Source organism: Pinus tabuliformis, chromosome J (assembly GCF_031772625.1).
Source record: "Pinus tabuliformis cultivar Carrire ecotype Pingquan chromosome J, CPIR1, whole genome shotgun sequence".
Lineage (NCBI taxonomy): Eukaryota > Viridiplantae > Streptophyta > Pinopsida > Pinales > Pinaceae > Pinus > Pinus tabuliformis.
In genome coordinates this window covers 1116602231-1116618775 of record NC_142295.1, presented here as the reverse complement: position 1 = coordinate 1116618775, position 16545 = coordinate 1116602231, and positions in this window count along the sequence as shown.

Sequence of the window (16545 nt, the reverse complement as noted above, 5' to 3'; positions counted from 1 at the left end):
AGTTTATGGTGAATATGTTTCAGTTGCTTAGACTCGATAGGAGGATAGTTATAAATTATTGGAGCTCCAACAAAAGGTTGTTAAGGCTCACTGCCATCTCTGTTAGGGATTGGGGTGCAATCCATAACCAACCACCAAAAAGAAATGCAGTTCTTCTCATTTCCATGCAAGCTGCAACATAGACATTTTCGTTGAAGATCCATCCATGCACTTTTGACATTGAACCATACTTCTACATTTCACTTCCATGCACGAGTTTCATTTCTTGGTTTTCCATTACTGCTCATAGGTTTCATGGCACAGTTATCATAGGTTAATGAATTTCTCGTTTTTGGTGCATAAGTCATTTGTTTCATTTACGCTGCTCCTTATCAATCCACTTCCTTCTTCTTCTTCTTGATCTCTCCTCAAGCCCTACTCGGCCTCTGTCCAACTCATTTACCTTCCAGCTCTCCCATTTCTCGCATAGCTCCATCTACTTAAACTTTCGTTGATCCCATCCTTCCAACCATCAACCCACTACATGCACTCTTCCTCCATCTGATTTCTCTGCTCCTGAGCCATCACCAGCTCCATCTCCATCTCACCTATCCTTCCACACCACTCCAAAACTCCACCATCTCCCAAAACTTCCACGGCCAAACATCCTGTAGAATTGCACAGACTTCCTGTAGAAACCCCTGAGTTTCGTGTAGGATCCCCTGCAGACTTCCTGTAGAAACCTGCAAACTCGGTTGCTGAGCATCCGAACGTGGTAGGCTTCTATGGACTGATGCTGGAGACCCTCTGGGACCTCCCTTATCCATCCTGACCTTGCCCATGCTTTCCTTCCATTCCAACCGCTCCTGCACAACCAAACCCTAATCAAAAGCATCATCACAATAAATCCAACCACTTAATGAAAAAGTACAAAAACATGTCTTTTCAGATGCAAGTAGCTTAGATGTATGTATTTCAGCTCTCTACAAGTAATGGCATTAGTGGTAGTAGTTTCATTCACAGTTTTGCATAGTTAGGGTCTAGCCTAGTCAAATTAGGGTTTACTAGGGTTTTCATGCTTTGTTGGCTTTCAGTTTCTTTCTGCAGATAGATTAGTCTCCTTTGAGTTAGCTTTCGTCCATCATTCATAAAGCTTCTTCTGTGAGCCTATAGAAGTTGGCTTGAGCCCTAGCGGACTTGTGCCAGCTGACCAAGTGACAGCTGCGACAAGAGCTAGTACTTGTGCATACAGCACCGTCGCTTCCAAGTTTGTACGAACTACCGGGTTGATAAAATTAGAGATAGGAAGCTCCAGGAGTTGTAGCATTATTGCTACAACACTGGAGCCCACCAGCACTTAGACTTGCAAACCCAGCTTTACAATTTTTCTTTTGAATGCTTTCTTATCTAAATCTACACTTATTTCTGCCAGGACCCAGATTAAGCAGTTGGGCTCCTTTGATTCTCTACCTATCTACAAATCTGCCAAGATTAAGCTATTTGGACAAATATCTTTCTCTATATTCTAAAACAGGAAATTGAAACCTAGGGAGGTAAATATTAGACTGTTTGGCCTGCCCTTAACTGGAAAAAACTCTTCAAAATGGATCAAATCGTCAAGATTGGAAAACAGCAGTGGCACTCGGACTAGCACACTTCATGACTTCTTCTTTGGTCTCTTTCTGGAAATATGGAACCTTGCAGCATGAAAGATGACATATTTGGCATGTAAAAATGTCAATCATGAAATATGAAACCTGTTGCAACAGGAGGCTAACACGGCGGTAATCCGGTACTCAAAGGAATTGTTTGTCCTTGAGGACCGGACTGCCCAAATTGACACCCTGAAGGATCAATTTGCTGAGACTCAACATAAGAGTTCCCGGATACTATTCCGGATGAGCAAACCGGAACGGACCATACTGTCGAAATAGCCCTTGAGTGGGCCCCTTCTAGTGATTGAGAGCTCGTTGGGACAGATGGTATGCCGGTGAACATTGTTGGAGTGACAGCAGGAAGTTCTACCGTCGCTGTGTCGGATGACACAGTCCTAGATGTTGACAGTTGTTCAGACATTTCTAGTCTATCCAAAAGATTGCCTAGCGATTCTATAGGAGCTTCTGATGACGGTAGACTAATTTCTGATGAAGAAGGATATAGAGTGATCCCGACTCCAAACCGCGATGGAGTACTAGATGGAGGATCCTCCACAATCTCTTCTATAGCAATCAGACCAGGTGGAAGAGGTAGACCGTCAGGTCCGTAAAATATTTCTGGTGCCGAAGTAGGTATAGAATCTGCAGCGACAGATGTTTGGGGAATAGCACCTTCCAAATCAGCTGTAGATGGAGTTGGTTCAGTAATACAAGTGTTTACCTTCACACTAGGATCAGTTCTACTGTCCTTTGGTGGCTGCTAAACTTCTTTTGTAAAGGCAAGGATACCAGAAATGTTTGGAGTAACCGAAGTCTCCAAAGGTGTTGGAACACTTGTTCTAACTTTACCAGGGGATTTGGAACCGGTTAAATGAGTTCGCTTTGCCCGTAACAGTTTCAATGCTGGGGACAAAGACGGTTGACTCATAAGCCTCCATGAATGACGGGGTTTCAATTGACTTTCTTCCACGATTGCGGATTACTTGATCAACTAAAATAAAGGGGAAATATGTTTCCGAATTAAATGAATTTTAGACGCTTTGACACAACCTGTTTTTTCAATTTTTAAGAGTCGAGAAAAAACAAAAGATGACTCTAGTCGCCTTCGATTTTTAATGAGCTTGAAGTGACAAGTGCTTAGATGGACCTTTTCCTTTAAGGAGTCTGAAGAGGAACGAAAGAGACTGCTCTGGAAATCTAGACAGAGGGATTACCAAACCAATCGCAAAACTACAGAATACTTTTTACAGTACGGCAGTCAATCTTCCCGAATGTTGTGTTCAGTGCATTGCGATCAATAGGGCGGCAGACACGGCTTCCTATGGATAAAGGATAAAGCCTATTGTGGTGTCCCAATATATACTCGACGATACGTGGGAGCACAAGTTCGTACTGGCAACTTATCGTCTCAAAGCGGAGGAATCACCCAACCATCAATGAAAACAACAGTTACCAGGCTTTACGACGCCAGAATATGTCTCTATCCTAGACTTCTAAATGTTGTGCATTAGGTTCCAAAACGTTTTTAGATTCATTAAATTTATTTTACAGTTGATCGTGCTTAAGAAATTTGCCTTTTAAGTTCATCACGTGATGTAGATGTACAATTCCTAAAATGCAATCTAAGATGATAAACAATCGTTTAATCTTCTTTTTGCAATGAAAATCTTAGCTACTAAGGAAAGAGAGATGATGTTCTTTCAACATAGAGTAGAGAGCACACACCATATGCACTATCCTAAATCAAACCAACAAACAATCTAAATGCAAATGCACATGCATGTATTTGTTTTCAGCCTTCTTAATGTGTGAATGATTAAAAGAAAGCTAAGCGCAAATCTGAATTGTTTTCAAAGCGACATTACTAACAAGTTTCTTTCCATGACAAAATGAAGATAATGATGACACTTTGCGATTCGGAATTGAAAACTTGCTTTCGAAACTTGAAAAACTACTAATTCAAATCAAATACAAGAGTAATTGTGTAATCAACTATCAAGAACAATCAGATTCTCTTCTATGATTGAAAACGACACTTGCGACACTTTCAAATCAAGAAACGACATTTCAATTATGATACTTCTTTGTAAAAAAGAACTGAAAATGGCTCAAAATACATAAAAACATTTACAGTTCTTTGCACAATGGAGGTGGAATAATGGCAAGGAAGGGGGTTTCAATAGAGGTGTACTGACTATAGACCGCAAAATTCCTAAATAGAGCTGAAAAGAGTGAACACAGAAACCAAAATATAAGAGCAGAAAAGGCCTTGTCTGATCAGCGCACCTATAACACAAGGAAAAAGAGATGCAGCGCACCTACTACACTCAGGAAGTGCGATGCATCCAGAATCCAAAGAAGAGACAGTGCGATGGACCAGGGACGAGACTTTAACTGGGTTCCGGGTCACAGTTTGCAGCTCAGTTCAGGGATTTAGGCCGAGCAAGTGGTAATCAGTAAATCAATCACAGGGGTAGATCTAAGGAGGTTACTAGAGCCACCACAAGGGCAATTAGAGAGCTTGTAAATCGATTGTTCAGTTCATAAACAAAACTCGGAGATAGACTGAAGCAGCATTGATATACTTTGTACTTGCATAGCAAATGCAGTTCGAAGGCTAGCTGGCTTGACTTCAGGCTCCGTCTGTAAGTTTATAAATTAAACAAATGTAGATAAACAAACAATCTATTTGCTCCCTAGCGGAGTCGCCATTTTGTTATCGGGAAATCTAGTGTCTATGCAGAGCTGCTAGTCCCACAAAGGCTGGTAGCTACCTTAGAAACAAACAAACTAAAACGACTTTCATTTTCCTTTATGAGAAGTAGATAGGAGGGGAAAGAAAGAGACCAACCTCTGTCTTGCGCTTGGTTCCTTGCTTGATTCCTCTCCCTTCTGATAGATCTTCGCCACTCGCTTCCTTGTCTACCCAGCTTCAAAGAGCACCTATAGAATCAAAGCATCATAACACTATCCAAGAAAATAGATCTACTATCATAAACAATATAGGACCAGATATATATTGACCACACAAATGCATATATCATCAATCATATAAGAATGTGGAGGAAAACTTAAATAGCTTTATTAATAATCAAGAATAGCAAAGAGGATTACAACCAATTTTTATGACCCAGCATCATCCTCTCAGCAAGAAAGCCCTTCTTCACCTCACGAAAAGCTTAGATCACCCAACACTATGATGTTGCACCAAGAAACCAGCAGCACTTCCTTACAAGATACAAAATTCCAGCCTCTGGATCTCTGGGATGAGGGATCCATATATAGATGTTTGCAAGGGGGGTGATTCAGCTTTTGAGATTTGATTAGTGTCCTCTCTTTGATAGTTCTTGATTCCACTTGGAGATTGATGATCTCTTACTCATCCCTGGGCGAATGGAGAGAGGCAAGTGTCACAAGAGAAGTTTCTGAAAGATTCCATGATCCTTCACCTTGCAGATTGACCCTGCCATTTGTCCATTCTCGCCCATCGCACCCCATAGAAGGGCTTTTCAAGATGCATCGCACCTCCCGTGTGTATTTAGGTGGGATGCAGCGCACTTTGACCATGGAGCAGGTGAGATGGTCCAGTTTTGACCAGTTCTGAGTAGTTTTTCATGGAGAACTTCTGGGAGAAGATGTAATTAGTTGACCTTGTTCTTTTAGAGGTCGAAACAACACTTTTAGGGACTTAAGAGCCCTTCGTTTATGGACATTTATGATCGGGGTTGCAGTGCCCAAAAATGTCTATAACACTTTCCATTTCCTGATAGATTTGATGAGATGGGTTATCTCATGCAGTTTATGTGGGATGGCCAGATTGGATTTGAAGCTGAGTGGGGTGGATATCTGAATTGACAAATACATGGTGGAAGTGGTCACTAAACCGGACTAAGGATGAACGAATCCACTAGCCTAGTAACCCTTGAAATAGACTGTGGGTTGTGGTAAAGCCAGATTGTGTGCATTGGGGTTGCAATGCCCAAAAATGTCTATAACACTTTCCATTTCCTGATAGATTTGATGAGATGGGTTATCTCATGCAGTTTATGTGGGATGTCCAGATTGGATTTGAAGCTGAGTGGGGTGGATATCTGAATTGACAAATACATGGTGGTAGTGGTCACTGAACCGGACTGAGGATGCACGAATCCACTAGCCTAGTAACCCTTGAAATAGACTGTGGGTTGTGATAAAGCCAGATTGTGTGCCTCGGTGGGCCTAGGAATCCTTGTTGGTGAATGGTTGGATATGCGTTAAAGCCAAGAGGTGGATTTTCTCTCTGTTGGGCCTAGTGATTCCGGGATGGAATGCACAATAAATACTGGAGAGTATGTCTCGGTGTAGGGCCTAGTGATCCCTAGATTAGACTGTGGATGCACGATAAAGCCTGAGAGACTAGGAGGCACTAAAATTCCTCACAGTGTAGGGGAAGAACTCTGGTGGCATCCACATTGATTGGTGTTTTTGATGTGTTCTATGAGGTCCCACATTCATGCTTGGAATATGGCATGGGGGTGATTGGCTGAAGAGAGACTTGGCTCAACCAATCTATGGTCGGGTGGAAATTGGTAGTCCCATCTCCAGTTGGTTCATTGCATTAATTAATAAAAAATTAATTCCATTGATTTTCATGTGTAAATGTACTAGTGTATATATGAATTTTGATGGCTAATATGTTTATTGTAATTATGTTCTTATTATGTTGGTTATATGTTCATTTTATGGCAGAAACTATGTTTGGCTCTCAGCATGTTTTTACTTGCATTTGAATGGATATTGTATCTATGACCTAATAAGTGATAAGGCAGAAAATGACATGAGGAAACAATGGTTCATGGTGATTATCAGATAGGTAAGAGATCCCTCACTTAACTTTGTTATTTACACCTGTGGGTTACATGTCGATGATATGTTTGATGAAATCCATGCCATGGCTGGTAGATGTTTCGCTAATTCCTTCATCAACTATTTACTTTTGCATCAATTTTTCCCTATACTTTAATTAATTTTGATTTTTCATTCCATTATGGGCAGTGGCCTGGGCAATGGGCCTGAAAAAGTGGCTCAGATCCTAGAGATGCTGGCATAAAACTCGGAAGTTTGGACCACAGTCACTAGTAGGCAGGCCTATGAGAACGACTTTGATCTATGGTCACTCCCTTGCCCATAGCATGAGAGAGACTAAGCCTTAAATTGTCCAAAACAGCAGTGGGACCCAGGGACAGGTTATCGGAGTGGCTGACTTGTCTCTTGAGGATTCTATTAATGGCATTGGATGCCTGCATGTGATGTTCCATCAATTCCACTTCCTTAAGGTTACCTATGGGGTCGAATCTGATCATAGTAGCCTCTCGTCTCATGTTTACCCTAGTTGGCACGGTTACTTGGGTGGATGTGGGAAGAGGGTATTACAGAGTGGTATTAGAGCATAGGTACACTCTCAGACTGAATGGGTTGAATGTGTGTCGATCATGCATGCATGTCAGTTTCATGTGTGTCCCTTACATGTATATAATTGTTGCATTTTCTTGATGATGGATTAGGGTTTTAGTATGGTTATCATGCAAAATTTGATGTTTATTTCATGAAGAGTATTCAACATGAGTATGTGACTCACTATATATGGTTATTTGTCGCTTACATGTTGATTTTATGTCGCCTACTTACATCCTTGTATGTTAGGTTACATTTTGAATATTTTGATTACATGCATCAGTCTTGTAGGTTGATTACAAGAACTGATTGATTATGTTCGACTACATGTATTTATTTGTATTTGTAGTTGGTTAGGCATTGCTTATGCATATTTTCAGTTGCAGGTAGAAATGTGTACAATGGGGTAATGGTTTTTGCCATGCATGAGGTCATAACATGCATTATTGATATGGACTTGAATTGATGATTGGATCCTAGTTAGAGTGATGTTTATGTGTTGATTCATTTATTTGTGCATGTCTATACACTGTTATGATTATGGTATACACGTATCACACTAATTTGGTGATCTTGCATACAAGCTATCCTCCCTAAGATATACTAAGGTATGCCAATTTATTGTGATTTGGTTTATCTCACACATTATGCATTGTAGGAAGAAAGAGATCAAATGGATAGCAAGGTGGTAGACTACGCAGAATCTCCATACTCATCATATGAGCACCATGATGTAGGGTATACTTCTGATTTGGTCGATACACTGAAGATCGTGAAAGAAGAGATAAGGATTTCTAGGGTAGATACTGAACGAATCATACAGGCACAAGAGAAGTAAGTAGAGGTTATTGCTATACTACTTCAAAGTTTGTTAGAATTGCAGCGACAAGTGCCGCTTCATATCAGCCATGCACATGAGGATGGGAATAATGGAGCATATGGAAGTAGATCTCCTTTAGACACTGGTCAGATAGATTTCACACAGTGAGATATGGTAGGTTGTTGGACACTCTATAAATGAGGGGCGATGAGTACAGGTATTATTTTAGTTTTGATTCTGATAGACATCATGATCATCGTCATTATCATCCTTACAAGAGGAATGATAGGGGGTACTTTTCGGATGAATTCAAGAAAGAAAAACCACCTACTTTTGATGGAGATGTGAAGATGTTGGAAGATGCAAAGGCTTGGATGCTTGGTATGAACAAATTCTTTGAGTTGCATGAGTACATAGATAACATGAAGGCCGAGATAGCTATCTTTAGCTTGAAAGGTAAAGCATATATCTAGTGGGAAGATGTTAAGCGGGTTAGAGACATCAAGACAAATGACTTGAGTTGGTGGGAATTCAAGAGGCTTTTCAGGAAGAAGTACTTGTCAGAAAGGTACTATGACAATAAGGCTAAAGAGTTTTATGAGTTAAAGATGGGGTCAATGACATACAAAGAGTATACAACCAATTTTCTTGAGCTATTGAGGTATGTGTGGTATCTTACTGATGAAAAGGCTAAAGTTCATATATTTGTCAGTGGTTTTCCATTAGCATTGAGAGACCGAATTGAGTATGATGAGCCTTGTTCACTTGAGGAAGTCATTGGCAAACTGAAACATTGCTATGAGAAATCAAAGTGTAAGAATCAATCTCAGCATGGATGGAAAGGAAAATACAAAGGTATAGGTAAATGGCAGCCTAAGAGGACAAGGCTTCAACATGTAGATGGGAAAGAAAATGTGGCACCACAAAAGAGATTTAATGTAGCTAGACAGGGACATGCGCCATAGCAGCAACAAAAGCATAGAGGTGAGGGCACTAGTTAGTTGGAGTGTTGGACAGTGAGGAGAACCTTAGGAGAGATTGTCTACATCATCAGGGTGGAAGGCCTAAGATATATAGTGCATAGGAGGCATAGATTGTTGGGGATGTTGGTTAGAGTATTCCATGTAACTATGCAACAGTGGACAATGCAAAAGCAAAACACTAGGAGTTTATCATTGATATGGACGGTAACCTTTGTGATCAAGTTATTTCTATTTTTATTCACCCTAGATCTAATTATAGCTATGTTAGTCCTAACTTGGTGGATAAGTGTGGGTTAAATAAGGAGTTGCATGGAGAGTCTTGGTTAGTGCAATTGGCTACAGGTACGAAGAAGTGAGTTCATCATTGGGTAAGATCTTGCGCATTTGACTTAAATGGTATGCCTACATCAACCCATTTGAATGTATTATCATTGGGTTCATACATTATGTTATTGGGCATGGATTGGTTGTATCTTCATAGAACCAAGGTTGAATGCTATGACAAAGCTATTGAATGTGTTGATGAAAATGGAGAACCAAGGGTCTTACAGGTAAAAAGAAAGCCATATCAGTTAGGATTGTGACAAATATGCAAGCAAAGTGTAGCCACGGGAAAGTGTGCAAGCTATTTGTAGTGCACATTTCTAGTGATAAGGATAAGGAGGTTGGGGATGCAGATGTGTTGAATAGGTAACCAGTGTTGCAGCAGTTTTGGGATGTATTCCCTGAGGAAATTACAGAGTTTCCACCTCACAGGGAGGTAGACTTTTCAATTGAGTTAGTGCAGGGGCAACTTCAGCATTGATAACACCTTACAGGATGAGCACACCTGAGTTGGTTGAGTTAAAATTGTAGTTGAAGGAAATATTGGACAAGGGATACATTACGCCAAGTGTATCACCTTGGGGTGCATCGGTCTTGTTTGTGAGGAAGAAAGATGGCACCCTTAGATTATGCATTGATTACAACCAACTCAACAAAGTGACTATCAAGAATAGGTACCCTTTGCCAAGGATTGATGACTTATTCGATCAGCCAAAGGGATCAACAATGTTTTCAAAGATTGACTTGAGATATGCATACCATCAGGTACGCATCAAAGAGGAGGACATTTACAAGACTACATTTAGGACCAGATATGGGCATTATGAGTTTGTTGTGGTTCCATTTGGCTTAACTAATTCTCCAACTACATTCATGTGTTTGATGAATAGTGTGTTGCATCCATATTTGGATAAGTTTGTTATTGTGTTCATTGATGATATACTAGTATATTATAAAAATGAGGGAGAGCATGCTGAGCACTTAGCAACAATGTTGAGATTGTTGAGAGATGATCAGTTGTATGCTAATCTAAACAAATGTAGTTTCTTTTAGACTGAGGTGCACTACTTGGGATATGTTGTCTCCAAGGAAGGAATTATAGTAGATCTAGAGAAGATAAGGGCCATCATGGAGTGGGTTTCTCCTAAGAGTGTGGATGAGGTGAGATATTTCATGGGTCTCACGGGCTATTATATGAGGTTCATTAGGAACTTCTCACAGATTTCTTATCCCATTACATCATTGCAGAGGAAAGGTAAGAAGTTCAAATGGACTAAAGAGTGTGAGGCTAGCTTTAAGTAGCTCAAGTAGTTGCTGACACATGCACTAGTGCTATCGATTGCAGATCCATACAAAGAGTTCGTAGTATGTATAGATTCTTGCAAGAGAGGAGTTGGTGGAGTTCTTATGCAGGATGGACAGGTGGTATTTATAAGTCTCAGAAACTAAACAAGCACGAGCATAACTACTCGACGCCTGATCTTGAGCTAGCAGTGATTATACATGCACTAAAGATGTGGAGGAACTATCTTCTTAGCAAGAACTTTGTGCTTATGAGTGACCACATTAGGTTGAGGTATTGGCCATGATCAACAAGTTTGACTTCGAGATTAGGTGCACCAAGGGTAAAGAGAACAATGTGGAAGATGCTCTCAGTAGATAGTTACAATTACATCACTTGGAATTTATGAGCTCTTATGGGACAAATTTACATGATAGGATCTTGCAAGTAGGATAGCAGGATGTCAGGTATATGGATATTGCTCACAGATTGCAGCAGGGTGATAGTACACATATAGGTGCAGGTGCAGGTACATGTAGTGGTGAAGGTTCAGGTGGTAGTATAGGTACATGCATAGGTACAAGTGTAGGTGCAGGTGCACAGGGCATGGACTATTGTCTTACAGCAGAGGAATTGGTTAGGTTTTGAGACAAGAAATATGTATCGGATAGTAGCAAGCTCAAGAAGGTGATCTTAAGGGAGTTTCATGCCAAACCTTATTCGGGTCACCCAGGTTATCAAAAGACACTCATAGCAGTGAAGAGATATTACTATTGGCCAAATCTGAAAAAGGATGTAGCAAACTTTATGGTGAGATGTTTTGACTGTTAGCGAGTGAAAGCAGAGTGCAAACATTCAGGTGGACTGTTATAACCGATCACTATCCCTAAGTGGAAATGGGAGGTCATTTCCATGGATTTCATCACATGGTTGCCAAAGACAGTGAAGTAGCATGATTCCATCATGGTCATTGTGGATATTTTAACAAAGGTTGCACACTTTGTTCCACTGAAGTCTACATTCTCATCTAGTGACATGGAACAGGTAATCATCTGAGACGTGGTTAGACTACATGGTGTCCCAAATGAGATTGTGTTAGGAAGGGACACAAAGTTCACTGCCATGTTTTGGAAGGAGTTATTTGCAGGTTTTTTGTACTGAGTTGGAATTCAGCACAACTTATCATTTGCATACAGATGGACAGACAGAGAGGGTCAACAAGATATTGGAGGAAATGTTGAGGATGTATGTGATGCATCAACAGAGGAAGTGGGAAGAGTATCCCCCTTTGGTCAAGTTTGCATACAAAAATAGTTATCAGGAGTCACTGAGGATGATTTCTTTTGAGGCATTATATGGGCAGAGTTGTAACACTCCCATTAGTTGGAGTGATCCAGTTAGCAGGGTATTGATTGGACCCGATATGTTGGCAGACATGGAACAAGAGATGCAGGTGATCAAGAAGAATCTCAAGGTAGCACAGGATAGGTAGAAGATTTATGCATATAGGAACAGGTTGTTCAAGGATTTCCAGGTTGGGGAACAGGTGTACTTGTGCATCAATCTGAAGAAGAGATCCTTGCGGATTGGATCATGTGCCAAATTGGCAACATAGTTTTGTGGACCCTTCAGTATCATTAGGAGGATTGGGCTGGTAGCCTATTAACTTGCATTGCCTCCGATAGTGAAATTCCATGATGTTTTCCATATCTCATTGCTTAAGAAGTATGTTAAACATGTTGATCATGTAATTGACTGATCTATATTGCAAGTGGAATTAGATGGAGAATTCCAGCAAGAGCCTCAATTTATATTGTAGAAAAATGTGTTCATGCTCTGGAACCAAGAAATCGAGCAAGTCAAAGCGAAATGGAAGCACTTTGGACCTGATGAAGCTACATGGGATATGGTGGATCCGATGCGGGCCATGTATCCTTCCTGGTTTTCTGGTTTGGGCAAAGCATCTTTGATATGGTGCTTTGGTGATTGCTTATGGTGGTTTAGTATTTTCTTATGATGGCTTGGTATATGCCTCATGGTGGTTTAGTATTTACTTATGTTGGTTTAGTATCTGCTTTATGGTGATTGATATATTCTTTATGATAGTTGATATATGCTATATGATGTTTTGATATATGCCTAGATATGATATTAGTATATGTTTGATATATGTTTTGGTATATGATTTCGCATATGTTTTGGTATATATATATATTGATGATGTTACTATATGTACACCTGTGTATGGATGTAAATATCGTAACGAGCTATGTTATAAAGCCCCACTACGCGGTATGGGTGTCATGTTATTATGCTATCATGTGGTTCTGTTATCATGATGTTATGATGTTATATGAGTTGTAACTCAGCAGGATGATCATTGTAAATATCGTAATGGGTTTTGTTATAAAGCTCCACTATGTGGTATGTTTTCATGTTGTCATGATGTTTTGTCTTGACTAGATCTTTCATTGTAAATATTGCATCGAGCTGTGTTATAAAGCTCCATAAGAAGTATGTCTTCTTTCAATAGGTTGCTGAGGTATATGTGTGATTGAACACCAAGGATGGTGTCTTACAAGGGTGGGGGGTTCTGTAACAAACCTAGTGAAAATTCCATGTAATAAAAGTTAAAAAACAATAACCACGGATGAATGGGACACTTATTCCAAGCTGAATTTTGGGCAAGACATCATAGTGTGTGTTCATTTGGTTATTTATGGCTAAGGAAATTTGAAAAGGAAATGGCTAAGGCTTTTAAAAGGAAAAATAGTATTTTTGGCACATTTATTTATGAAAATAATGAAAATTAGAAGAAAAATGAGGTGAAAGGCCACAGGTTGCATGTGAGGAGGAAAATGAAAGAAAATAATGGAAAATGGAGAAAATAGAGGCCTCATCCATAAAAGGCTTCTGAGGATCAGTTGGTAACCTTTTGTTAGTTTAGATTTGGAGTTCTCTCATTATTCTCTCTCTCTCATACTCTTAGACACTTAGAGTTTTCATGGAGCACTTTGGAATTGGAGCAAGGAAGGAAAAGAAGGCAAGAGGAAGAAAAGATCAAACAAGGAAAGGCATGATTAAGATGCTACAGCAGGCTTCATTGTAGGTATCAAATTGCATGTGTATTTTCCTTCCTAGATTTGGCATGTATGGGATGGCATGTGTTTCTTTTCTACCATGGCATGGGTTTTTCTAGGTGTGACAGTATTTTTAGCCTAACATTGCCATTTCCTGATAGCTTTGATGAGATGAGTTCTCTCATGCAGTTTATGTGGGATGGGCGGTTTGGATTCGAAGCTAAGTGGGATAGATCTCTGAATTGACAAACACATGGTGGTAGTGGTCCCTGAACTAGACTGAGGATGCATGAAGCCACTGGCCTAGTAACCCCTAAAATAGACTGTGGTTTATAGTAGAGCCAAATTGTGTGCCTCGGTGGACCTAGGAATCCTTGCCATTGAATGGCACGATATACAGTAAAGCCAAGAGGTGGATTTTCTCTCCGTTGGGCATGGTGATTCCAAGTTGGAATGCACGGTAAATGTTGGAGAGTATGTCTTGGTGTAGGGCCTAGTGATCCCTAGATCAAACTACAGATGCATGGTAAAGCCTGAGAGACTAGGAGTCACTCAAATTCATCACGGTGTAGGCACAGAACTCCAGTGTCATCCACATTGATTGGTGTTTTTGATGTGTTCTATGAGCCCTACATTCATGCTTGGAATATGGCACAGGGGTGATTGGCTAAAGAGAGACTTGGCTCAACCAATCTATGGTCGGGTGGAACGTGGTAGTCCCATCTCCGATCAGTTCATTGCATTTATTAATGAGAAATTAATTCCATTGATTTTCATGTGTAAATGTACTGGTGTATATATGGATTTTTATGGCTGATATTTTTATTGTAATTATGTTCCTATTCTGCTGGTTTTATGTTCATTTTATGGTAGCAATTAGGTTTGGCTCTCAGCATGTTGTTACTTGCATTTGAATGGATATTGTATATATGACCTAATAAGTGATAAGGTAGAAAATTACATGAAGAAACAATGGTTCATGGCGATTCTTGGATAAGTAAGAGATACCTACACTTAACTCTTCTATTTACACTTGTAGGTGACATGTCAACGATATATTTGATGAGATGCCTGTCATGGCTAGTAAGGGTTTGGCTAAGGCCTTGATCAACTATTTACTTTTGCATCATTGTTTCCCTGTACTTTACCTAATTCTGAGCTTCCATTCCATTCTTGGCAGTGGCCTAGGCTCTGGGCCTGAAAAAGTGGCTCAAATCTCAGAGTCGCTGGCATAGAAATAGCAAATTTGGACTGTAGTCCTTGGCAGGTAGGCATATGAGAGTGAATTTAGGTTTCTAGTCGTTCCCTTTACCATAGCATGAGAGCGATTGAGCCTTAAATTGTCTAGAACAACAGTGGGACCCAGGGACTGGTTGTATAAGTGGTTGACTTGTCTCCTCAGGGTTCTATTGATGGTGTTGGATGGCTGCATGTGATGTTCCATTGATTCCACTTCCTTAAGGTTACCTAGGAGGTCAAATATGATCACAGTAGCCTCTCATATCATGTTTTCCCTAGTTGGCATGGTTACTTGGGTGGATGTGGGAGGAGGGTGTTACAATGAACAACACTTACAATACGCGAACAACAATGAAAGTGACACATGCCATAGAGAAGCTAACATGAGGAAAATTCTAATTAAAGTGAACGCAAGCAAAAGCGACGGTCGTAAGCATGAAAATGTCACTTGTGAAAGAGGAGGTGCACAAAAGCAGCAGTTTGGAAAACTCACCAAAATAGATGTACAAACATAGCCAACAGTGAGGGATTGTCAATAATAGTTCACACTGGCTATTGACATGGGTTGAAAATCACACAGAAGTTTTCTTGATGGTCTGTGTTATGCTTGTTCAAGCTTGCATAAAAGAATGCACTCATGAACTCGTTGCAAACTAAGAATGTGTGAGAAAGTGACTTCGACTGATCAAGAAGTGATCATAGAAGGACCGATTGCAAGATCCACACTAGGCTCCAAAATTCAAGCCTAGATAAAATTTTGGAGGGTGTTTGTTGCAGCGAAAACACTTGGTGACACATTGGTAGAACTTTAGCTTCTCTGCCTTGGTAAATCCTTTTGTGCAGGTTCATAGTTATTCAAGGAGTATATATTCATCTTGCAGATCACTTTGGTCTCCCCACTTACCCCATGAATAAACAGGGTCCCCTCGGTGATTTCTTGGTTAAACACAAACATAAGATCCGTGATATCACAATGTTTCGAATTGGAATGGGTAGTATAGCCCGCGAGCTTTAGATTTTTAGAGTATATTTTTTCATCTCCGATGTTGCTCCACTACTAGCAAACATGGATAGTACTCCGGTGGAGTCACTATAGGAACACAAACATTGCTACACTGCCAGCGATTCTGGACAATACCCCAATGGATTTGCTTGCTTCACCTCTCTGCATAGGAATCCTTTCTCTTGTTTCGCCTTTATTTATATATTTAAAGAAGATTATGCATAGACACTTATTCATTATATGGGAGGAAAAGGGATCCTAACTTATTGAGAGCATGAGAATTTGTTCCTTTAGAGAAGCATAAAAATACCTATGATTTCATAAGCGTGAGAATACCGAAACATAAAGAATTAAGTGTGGGCATAAGGTTTCCAAAAATAGACACAGGTATCATGGTTTGACACAAAAATCTCTTTACAAATTGATCATATTTTCCATCAGAACATCATCGACTAAAAGGTGTAACCAAGACAAGGAAGAAGGATGGAGAGTTATCCAAATGTTGCAGAGTCACAAATTCCTTCTCTATTTTTCGACATTTTATTTCGAGCCCAAATGTAACACCCTTCATGCAATGTCTTATTAAGAGAACAGAAAATACAAGACATGACACAACAAGAAATAAAAACCAAAAGACAAGCAAAAGGAAGCTAAACCTAAACATGATGCAAGACAAATTAAGAAAACATAAGAAAGACTAAGGAGAATAGTTGCAAAATGAGTGCAAGGGAGGGGAAACTAGAATGC